The 11486-nt window shown below is 38.6% G+C and overlaps 1 protein-coding gene across 1 annotated transcript in view; it reads left to right on the top strand.

The window, feature by feature from the left end:
- The window catches only part of tsnare1 (T-SNARE Domain Containing 1), a 187238-nt gene extending 176563 nt beyond the window's left edge, over positions 1 to 10675 (top strand). The window contains exon 12 of the mRNA XM_046045292.1: positions 10032 to 10675. The gene's annotated coding sequence lies outside the window, so the exon portion shown is untranslated. The remainder of the gene's footprint in view (positions 1 to 10031) is intronic.
- The last annotated feature ends 811 nt before the right edge of the window (positions 10676 to 11486 follow it).

Genomic DNA, 11486 nt, shown 5'->3' with positions numbered 1-11486 from the left:
ACACACACACACACACACACACACACACACACACACACACACACACACACACACACACACACACACACACACACACACACACACACACACACACTTTACACCACTGGCCACATTTGTTTTAAATCACAGAACTAGCTTTGCCGAGCTCCAGGAAGAAATTCAATATTCATATTCTTGCCAAACAACTGAGCATTTACAGTATCTCAAAAAAGTGAGTACACCCCTCACATTTTTGTAAATGTTTGATTATATTTTTTCATGTGACAACACAGAAGAAATGACACTTTGCTACAATGTAAAGTAGTGAGTGTACAGCTTGTATAACAGTGGAAATTTCCTGTCCCCTCAAAATAACACATCACATAGCCATAAATGTCCAAACTACTGGCAACAAAAGTCACACAGATGTCACACACCTGTGGCTGGCAGTTGCTCATTATGATTCATCAAAGGATAAAGGAGAATTGTAAAAATCGATGTCGCAATCTTGAAAGTTTTCTTTTGTCAATGAATCATTTTGTAAGAGTCAAGTCTAAATATTGTAAAAGACTAATCAAAAGTTAGTCTAAACTTATGTGAAAGACAAATAAAAGGTGTAACGCTAGTGCTAGATTGGCTAGCTTTGTTGGTCACGTAACTGTCGCAGGAGTTTCGCTTTCACATAAAGTTGTTTAGATAATCTGGAGAAATGTTGGCTTGTTTATAGCCTGTCTGATCATCTGACTGTTTGAGTTTCTTGCCCAGATCTCATAACTGATAGAAATGATGTTCAAAACTTTGAAAATAAGCTGTATTAAAGGCATCATGACTAAGGTAAAGGACAAAGATCCAATAGTGGTCCAAGGTTGACAGCAAGATTATGGGCTGCTGAATAAATGTAGACATACAAGTGTGTGTGTGTGTGTGTGTGTGTGTGTGTGTGTGTGTGTGTTCCGGATGCAGAGGGGGATGCTCTCTGTGGTGGCAGAGCTTTGATGTGGCCATGACTGGCAACACTCTCTGACTGTGTGAGCCAAGTAGACACAGCCTCTGATATCTAAATAGAACTACCTTTACATCTCGCTCTCTCGCTCTCTCTCTAGCTCTCTCTCTCTCTCTCCCCAATTCAATTCAAATTAGCTTTATTGACATGAATGTGTAACAACAATATTGCCAAAGCATCAAACTACATAAGAACAATCAACCCCATACATTTCATTAAACAACAAATTAAAGCGTGAATTAATTAAATCGTGTGTGTTTGTGTTAAAAAAAATATATAAAACATTCAAATGACATAAATAAATAAATAAAACAGTAAGCGTGTGTGTGTGTGTGTGTGTGTGTGTGTGTGTGTGTGTGTGTGTGTTAAAAAAATTTAAATATATTAAAAATACAATAAATAAATAAAACAGTAAGCGTGTGTGTGTGTGTGTGTGTTTGTGTGTGTGTGTGTGTTAAAAAAAAATATTAAACAATAAAATAAATAATACCATAAACGTGTGTGTGTATATTAATAGACAAAAAATAAAAAAAATCATTAATTGATTAAAAAATAATAAGTTTCTGTCTGTCTGATATAAATTTGAATTTGGGGTATATTTGGGAAATGTTTGCAAAGTGTTTTTGTCTTAGTGTTTTATATTTAGGGCATGAGGTTAGAAAGTGCAGCTCTGTCTCTCCCTGTCCTGTGTCACACTGGGAGCAGAGTCTCTCCTCTTGTGGTAGCCAGCTCTGTCTGTGGCGACCCTTTCTATGGCCAGGCTGTGTTCACTCAGTCTGTATGTTGTCAACATTTTTCTTAGTTTAGTTTATTATGCTCAGGTAGTTTGCCAGTGTGAATTCTCTTTTTAGGGTTAGATAACATTGGAATTTACTTTGTGGTTTGGTCGTTTCTTTACAGTATTCAATATATTTTTCTTTCTGCTTGTTGATCATTTGGTTTGGTCTGCTTGAGTTGGCGTTGCTGTCCTGAGGTTGTTGGGGACTTGTTACTGCAGAGAGCCTCAGGGTCAGCTGGCTGAGGGGACTCTTCTCTGGTTTCAGATCCTGGTATGTTACGGCTTTGTGATGGTATGTCTGGGGGTTAACTGATTTTAAGTGACTGTAAAATGTAATTGATCTTTTCTGTATTTTTAGTAAGAGCGGGTATTGGCTGAGCTCTGCTCTGCACAGGTTATTTGGTGTCTTTCTCTGCACCTGCAGGATGCTCTTACAGAACTCGGTATGGAAAGATTCTATGATTGTTTTCTCCCATTTGTCAAATTCATTATTTAGTTTTGGCCCCCAAATTTCGCTACCATATAGAATTATTGGTTCTAGTACAAACTGGAAGCCAGATTTCAATTGGAATATAGATTTTAATGTTTCTTTTTATTGCATAGAAAGCTCTTTGTTTTGTCCCTCAGATCTTTCACAGCCATGTTGAGGTTTCCTATGTATGTAATGTTAAGGCAAGGAGGAGTGCAGGAGATTAAGGTGCTGCTGCAAACCTTCTTTAGTAGGTGAGAGCAACACTAAGTCATCTGCATACAGCAGACCTCTGATCTCTGTGTCGTTCAGGATGAGGTCAGGTGCTGTGGAATGCTCTAATTGGTTCACAAATTCATTGATATATAGATTGAAGAGAATTGGACTGAGATTGCGTCCCTGCCTCACTCCCCGGCCCTGGGAGAAGAACGCTGTTCTGAAGTAGCCTATAGAAAAGGCCCTCGTGCCAGATGGAATCAAAGGCTTTTTGTAAGTCAACAAAACAGGCATATACCTTTCTTTTCTTAATGTTTAATTCTTGATCAATTAAAGTCTGGAGGGTAAATATATGGTCCGTTGTGCAGCAATTTGGCAAAAGAAAATATTTGGCATTTATGCAGAATATTGTGGTCATCAAGAAAGTTGACAAGTCATTTATTTATGATGTTGCAGAATATTTTATTCCCAGGTTACTGGATACACATATTCCTCTGTAGTTATCTGGGTCAAATTTATCTCCAGATTTATGAATTGGGGTTATTAAACCTTTGTTCCAGATGTCTGAAAAAGTTTCAGTTGCTAGAATAGTATTGAATAGTTTTAGTATAGCCAATCTGATTTTATGGTCTGAGTATTTGATCATTTCATTGAGGATTCCATCAATATCACAAGCCTCCATACCTTTCAAGGACTGGATGACTTCTGTTAATTCTTGTTCTGTTACAGGGTAATCTAGAGGGTTTTGGTTGTTTTTTATCACCACCTCCAGAGTTTTCCATTTTGTGAATATCTTGTACTGATCATCATTTTTGTAATATTACTGTATAATTCACAAAAGTGATTAATCCAAGTATTTCCATCTCTCTCTCTCTCTCTCTTATTTTATATATATATATATATATATAAATATATATATACACACACACACACACACACACACACACACACACACACACACACACACACACACACACACACGCGCGCGCATATCTTCCTTGATATAAATCAGCTCTATCCACCTCCTCTCCTCCTAAACTGGCGTCCTTCCAGTTGGTCAGGATTGGAACATTGTGCAGATGGGCACAGAATCAGCGCTCTGACGGACGCCTTAGGTCTTTTCATTGACGAGCTCTGCAGTGTAGTCATGTTCATCCTGCTGTCAAACTTCATAGTCCTCTCATCACTCTTTCTCTCTCTATTCTCTCCCTCTCGCTGCATTTTCCCTTCCTCATACTTACCTTTCCTGGGTCACTCTCAGTGATCCCCTCTCACTTCGATGGTTCGATAATTATTTTATATATTCCCCTAACAGTCTCTGTCTATGATAGCTGCAGATGAAAACTAAATGAAAGCCATGTGTCTGGTATTTGAGAGGATTTTTGATACAATCTACCAGCCTGTTGGTTTGTCTAGTTGCATTATGTCTGTTTGTATGGGAGTAGGCTTTAGCAGTATTGTTTAATAGTTTTGTTGCTTTTTGTTCTCAGTATCGAAATAAAAATGAAAATATCTGCTACATAAAAAATACTTTACAATTTAACGCATGTGGTTGTCTGTTTTTGCGGCACCTCTCCCTCTAGCTCTCTCTCTTTCATTTTATAAGTGTGTGCTGCTGAGGTCTGCAACTGTCTGAGACTGACCACACAAACCCACAGTGGTAAAAGATGAGTCGTTGCTGCAGGCGGCTCATTCAGTGATTGGAGTGATCTGGAAGTGTCTGATTGGAGATTATAGGCTGAAGAAAAAAAGAGTGTAAAATGTATCACACAAAGTTTTAGGTTGATTATATGATACAGTAGATCACCATCAACCATAGCTGCTTAGCTTGGACCCTAAAATGCGATCTGTATCCGGATTATAAATGATCCGATCTTGGCTTTGTGTTTTCACCTGGCGCATTGCTATTTAAATTGCGGATTAATGGCGCACTATAAAAACCATAATAAATTAGAAATAAATAAAAAAATGTCTGCATACTCGCAGAAGCGAGAGAGAGCTCATGTGGACAAGCAAGAGACAGTGAGTGCGAGTATGACTGAAGTGTGGACGTGATAAAAAAAAATCTTTCTTTGATCATGAAGGCTAATGTTACTATCCAGTTCTGTGGTTTATCAGTGAAGAGTAGGAACTACACTGCAGACTGGAGTCATTGTTAACAGAGACAGACAGACGTCTCTATCCTCACTGTTCTGCACTATTAGCCTATATCTGTCTTCCAGGGGATTAATTTACTGTGTCTTGTATTGACGTCCGAGTGTTTTCTTTAACAAATTACCTTAATGATTAGAGAGGCTGTCAGTGCATCTTGACCGATCCTGTCAGAGCGTCAGGACATTTAAATAACCAGTGAAGTTACGTTGCTTTGCCTCGTGCGTAAATGCTCACAGTGTCTCTTAATGGGGAGCATCTTCCTCTTGGAATAATGCCCACTTTAAATAGCAGGGAAATACTGAGACATTGACTTTAGACCAGCAATGAAAACTTGGCGCCGTGCTTGATAGCATTCTGCTCATTTCACGACAAACATTTCAACTAGAGCACAGGTGAAAAACCACTTTTCTCTACTGTCTAGATCAGTCTAAAATCAGTACAATGTAGCCTACTTGCACTACATCAGTACTGTTTGGTACCCATTCTAGGGGTGTGGAAAATAATTGATTCTTAGATGCATTGTGATGCAGACTTGGATGATTCTGAATCGATTCACAAATGTCAAGAATCGATTATCCAGAGGTTAGTTGACAACGTAATGTTGATGGAACAACAGAGGCAAAACTCTGAAATGCCGTGTCTCCCTGTTCGGCAAGGCAGGCAGCTGTTGAATGACTGCCACTACTAAACTTTCACATGATCAATAAAATCAACACGCAACTAAGATTGAAGATTTTCACCTGCACACTGTGCAGCAAGGTAACGCTTAGCTAGCTCCTCCTTCTTCAAAGGACAGCTACGTGACTTTGCTATAAACGTACCAAGTAGGCACACAGTGAGAAAAATACATCTTTATGCTATTTGTTTTACAATCGCATCGTAATGAGGTGCCTAGAAATTCCCATGCCTAGAGGTGACACATCGGGATGCATTGAAATATCGAATCGAAGACAAGATAATCGTAATCAAATCGAATCAAAAACATTTTATATGTTGATCAGTCTACGTAGGATTAAGGGTCAAGAATGTCAAGGAGGAAGAGGCCACATATCTTCAGAGGAACAAGACAGAGCTATTGTAAACATGGTTTTGGCCAATAACATGATAAGTCTAAGAGAAATTCAACATTCTTATTGACCACACAGATTTAAATAATGTCCATCAGGTCTGTCATGCAACACTGGGGAGAAACTTTGAAAAACATAATAGACTGATGAAACAACACTACCATTTGCCCTTTAAAAGAAATTCTGAGAGAGTAAAAGACCTGTGGCATGAGTATGTGGAGGTAAGAAATGTATGCTTCAGTTTTGTGCATGGCACACAGAACATTTTAGATGTACATTCATACTAGGCCTACATAAAGTTTTACAAAAGGAAGAGAATGCACTCCGACATGAACTTAACTCCATGGATGAGTCTGGTCAGTCTACACAACATCGTCACAGCAAAAGACCAAACAGATGCAAAGTAGATGAGATTTGTCATTTGGGACACTGTATCTTTCCACTGATTAGGGGCCTCATTTATAAAATGCGCGTAGAATCATCACTAAAAGTGTATGTACGCCCAAAAGCAAAAAATATTCAGACTTATTAAACCGTGCATACGCACACTTCGAACTAATGTTCCCTTTATAAATCATAATCAACTTAAATGTGCCACATGTGAGAGAGCTCCATGTCCGACCCTTCAAACGCCCATAGTTGCCTAAAAACGGTCAGTGAAACGCCCCTCATTAATATTAATACGTCCTGACTGCAGGAAGAAAAGGAGGCAAATTCTGACAACTATAAAATGAGATTTAACTCAGTGTGACACCGACGTTCCTTTTGGTGAAGCTGAAGTTGTTTGGTGGGTAAAAAACACACTTTCACGCAACGCTTGTGCACCGGAGCTCCACCCCCTTATAACCGATCTGCAGGAAGGGGTATCCCTCCTGAGTAGAGACGTCACTGGCTGGAGGGGGACACACATGCAAGACGGGATGACCCAGATACAAATTTGGATTTCCCCGTTTGAAAAGAGAGTAAACCAAATGCATTCCACCTGTGTTTAAACATTTATTTAGGCTACACAAACAGTCCACTCACTTAAAGAGGCTGCCGATGAGTTAAAAGAAATATGACTTGTTTTATGTGACATAAGCTGAAAGATTTACTTAATAAAATAGTGTTATATTTTCCATGTTTTTACAAGCAGCGCATCACATCCACATGCTGGCGCACAGCCTTTGCCTCAATAAGGCAACGAACATGTGATAACAATACATAGAACTATGCTCTGGTATTTGCTTGACTGACACACTGAAAACGGCATCAATATAAATGTAATTTTTCCTCCCGTTCACCTTATTTATAACAATAAATTGCACTGCATGTTTGTGTGCACTGCAAATGATCTTAAATTATGTTTTTTGTGCACTTCAGGGAAAATCAATCAAACGGGTGTTTGTTTATTCAGAAAAGCTTTAAGCCTACAATACTCAGAGGTAATTCGATTTATTTTACACAATAGTAGGCCTGTTCATTTCAAATCGTTTCATCCTTCTGCCATGTGAGTCGCCTTTTCTCATTTTTCCTCGTTATGTGCGTACGCATGGTTCAGAGTTTGATTGGAGGACTGCACATTCTCCCATCAAGTATAAATTGTTTTATAGATCACAACCTTTGCTTGGGAAGTGACGTACGTACGCACCATTTAGAAATGAGACCATTACCCTGGTCCAAAACTGGTTTCATCATTATCCACAATTTTCACTCCAGTACCTCCCACCATACTCGTCCTTCCCTAAACCAAATCCTTGACAAAATGTCTCCAAAATCGGGCTTAAGCAATCATAAAAAACTGTAATTGATCCACTGTGTGTGAGTGAGTGAAGATCCAAAATGTTCCAAAGACAACATGTCAATGTGTCACACTGATTTTTGGGGAACTTTGGGTAAATTGATAAGCAAGACATTGTGGCTGAATTATTCTTAGATGTTAGAATTGCGTCACTGCTGTGAATGGTTTATTGATGTTTCCTACAGTTTCCTATGTGTTAACACTGCTCTAGGAATATTACTATGACTCAGAGCCTTCAGTGATGTTTGGTCAGAGGAGATATCAGATTTACAAGTAGACATCCAATTGTGTTGTGTGGCATTTGAACTGAATTATTGTCTGTTTGCTTATTGCTGCGTCATTGTGCTGATTCTGGTTGCCATGTATTTAATTACTGAAATTTGATTTGGCTTCTATTGGTTTTGTTATTTAATTTATGCTTTGTGGGGCTTGACTAGACTGGGATACTAAACCATAGTTATTATTCGTCAGAAGTGACTTTGACATACACAAAACAAAAACTGGAGCCTTGTTACTTGCGTTTGAATATTTCACTCAGTGTAATCATCCAGTAGCCTCAATCCACAGGACTGGAACAAACCGTTACACAACATATAAAGTCAGACAGAGTGGAGAAAGATGATTTTTCCAACTTTATAGACTATATGTAACTTCTGAAAGAGGGGATAACAAACCTGTACTTTTTATCAATGAACAGTTGACTTCATAAGCAAAAAAGACCACACACTTGCTCAATCCAACACCCTCAGGGGTTTTGTTGCTACCGCCTTACATTATCTGGTATGACCTGTAACTTCTGGTGGCTAATGTTAGCAAACTTTCATCAGGGCTTTTTCAGTTTATTTGGCCTCATGTGACTAATGACCGTCATTCAGACTTAACCTCAAGACCACAGCAACTGTCATTACAACATCCATGAGCACAGACAAACTAAGAGGTTAAATGGCTGGGATTCCCTACCCTACCTTCAACCACATCCAGTTACAAGGTACAAGGTTGTTAATTTGTTATTATACAGCACAAGGCTGCATAACAAAATGTGTAGTCCCTTTATGCTACACACACAACATATAATTAAGTGTATAATAAATTATGTTAACATAAAATAAAACAATTCTGGGTGGATCGTGGTCCACTGTTCTTCAATCCAAAAACCCCGTCTTCGTCTTCCAATGACTCTATTTATATCAGAGGTAACACGTGTTTCGGCAATAAAGCAGGAAAAAAAAAACAGATGAAGAACAAAGTGTAGCAAAGTTTGAAGGAGCTACCGGCTGCTGCTTCTGCAAGCGCTGCCGGTTGCCATAGAAGTTGCCCTTGATTTTAACCTTCCTTGGTTTAGATAACAGTGTTGTGTAACTGACATTACCGAGTCAGTTCACTGACTTATTGATTCTTCTTTTCTTGTGCTTTTTCTGCAACTGCATACATACAACACTCAAGCTCATTCCATGCTGACAAACGTAGGACAGGAGCAAACAATGTACACTGTTGGTCTTTACTGGCCTGTACTCTAAAACGTTTTAAATATTTGTGTAAATGCATTATAATTAACCAAATATAGCTTTTTGTCAAATGTTTTGTATTTATGGTAATTTAGATTTCTCTTGTAAATTATTGCATCCATTAAGAGTAATGGTGCATTGTAAATAGTAATTTTTAAGAAAATGATGATGATGATGATTCTACAGCTAGTTTGATGAAAAGGAAAATAATTTCTCAGGCTCCAAATATTGCCATTTCACAACACTTTTGATGCTCTTCAAGTCTCAGTGTTGTATTTTTGGGGGGCTTTTTTTTTCTGGCTAACAACTGTTTTCTTTTAACTCTTGACAGCATTTTGTATTAACTGACATTAATGCTTACTTGAGTTTTAGAGGACTTTAAATCCATTGACTTGAGCTAAAACCTTTCAAATACAGCACTTTGATCCTTAGAAGTTTCCTTGCATTTATTCCTTGTCAAGGATTGAATCAATAAACCAATTAACCTTCAATTTGAGAGTCAAACAGTTAGTCTCTTTCTGTTTGCTGATGACATATTAATTAATACTCAGATTGGAAAGCCCCTGAATTGATTCTAAATCCATATTTTGATCAGTTTTCAACCTATGTCTGTTCATGAAACGCCAACATGATCCTCATTATCCTCTTCCCTCGCAGGGCTTAATTCACTTGCATGTTTCCTGTTGGCTGACTATTAACTGTAATTCAGATAAAAGTGATGCGCTTTGGCCTTTCATGTACTGGGCTAGTCTGCTAGTTGGTGATTAATGAACCACTTCCATCTCCAGCACTGTGAACTCTGGCCCGGACTTAATTAAAACTCAGCCGTTGACCACCAATCATAAATTACTTCCCACAACCTGTGACATTTTCAGAATAAAAAGAACAAATTGGTTTCTTACCAATTAATAATTCACAAATGAAAGGGAATAACAAGCCCGAGGCAGGGCTCCTATAAGAGTCCTGCATCCTCCATGTGCTTTGTGAAGGCTGACAGCGCCATTGCTAAGCGTGCGGCGGTGGAGGTGGTTGTCTGCTGGGTGATTGATGCCTGTTGTCTGCTCTGCTTGTGTTTTACAGGTAGCTGCTGTCATTACAGTGTCACCGCTATGCTCCTGCCCAGTCTGATCCCTGACCTGAGCAGCTGGCTTCCAGTGGGAGGGTGCTGCCTTGCAACAATATCTCTACTCCATCATCCCTGCCTCTGTTTACATGCGCATCATTATGGTCATGGGGGCCTTTTTTCCGCATACCAATTTGTCAGGAGGAAGCCCCGGTCTGAGCCTCTCATGTAATCCTTGTTATGTTTATTCATTTATTTATTATTTTTTGCCATTGCTGTTCTGTGACTCGAATGTTATTATCACAGCTGAAGTCACAAATGTGAATTTAGTGATTACATCAGTGGCACAAGCTGGGGTGTTTTCCGTCTTGGGTGTGAGGGATTACTGTTGTATATCACACACTTTCAGTTCCTAAGTGTGGTGAAAACCAGATGATGGTGGAGCAGAAGATTCAGAGTGAGACAAGGCAGCTAGAGCTTTACTGTCTTCACTGCTGTACTGTATGCTCTCTTTCCTTTTACTGAAATTAACTTAATATTTATCAGCTTGTAGTGTAATTGAATCAGTATTAAAATGTAGCGTTTGTTGATATTGGTAAATATTGTTTGACCAAGTATATCTTCCCAAATAAAAGTCCAAGTTGAAGAGCAACAGAATGTCCTGGCTGTGTCTGTGTTTTGTCAGGACAAAATATTAATAGTTCAACTCTACTACTCTACAACCAGAACTTTAAGGTGTTTGAACGCAGCTGCATGTTAAGTTTAACCTGGTTGATCTGTTAAAATGAGCACAGCTAAACTGCAGCTAATCTGGATGTATGATACCGTACCTTAAAGGCCCAGTCATTCCTCATATTTAAAACTGTGAAATGTCATGTTGTAAAATCATTTCATTTCAATGGAATCCCCAGAGATAAGTGCTCATGGGGACAAAGTGAAACTGTATTCCCAAAAGTCTAAAACAGAGGAAGCTATAATAACCTATTAGCTGTGTCAACATCCAACATAACTTCACCTTCTCTGTCAGCAAAAGAGCAATGCTTGCAGACAGTTAACTAACAGTAAGCTTGCATGCTAACCGGGGTTACTAGCTCAGAGAACCCCCCATTCTCAGAAAATGTTGCAAGATTTGAGATTTTCCAGTTCAGACAACTGCTAAAAATAATTCAGATCACAAAAAATATCTGTTTTGTTACAACTGTACATAACATTTTAATAAAATAGGCCTAACTTATTATGCCATGAAACTTATTTGTTTGCTTTGTCTGTGACTTATCTTTCACTCAAATGAAGTTTCACTTGTGTCCACCTGCCTAAATTACTGACAAATTATATATATATATATACTGGATGGGTGGGAGTGAATTCATATGGCTCCTGTGAACTGACATCTCCAGTTTATCAGCTAATCAGATGATCTCCTTTCTGACATAAAACACATGCAATTTAATTTAAATTGCACAATCACATTA

The sequence above is a fragment of the Micropterus dolomieu genome, linkage group LG03, assembly GCF_021292245.1.
Source record: "Micropterus dolomieu isolate WLL.071019.BEF.003 ecotype Adirondacks linkage group LG03, ASM2129224v1, whole genome shotgun sequence".
Lineage (NCBI taxonomy): Eukaryota > Metazoa > Chordata > Actinopteri > Centrarchiformes > Centrarchidae > Micropterus > Micropterus dolomieu.
This window is presented reverse-complemented; position numbering and strand designations above follow the sequence as displayed.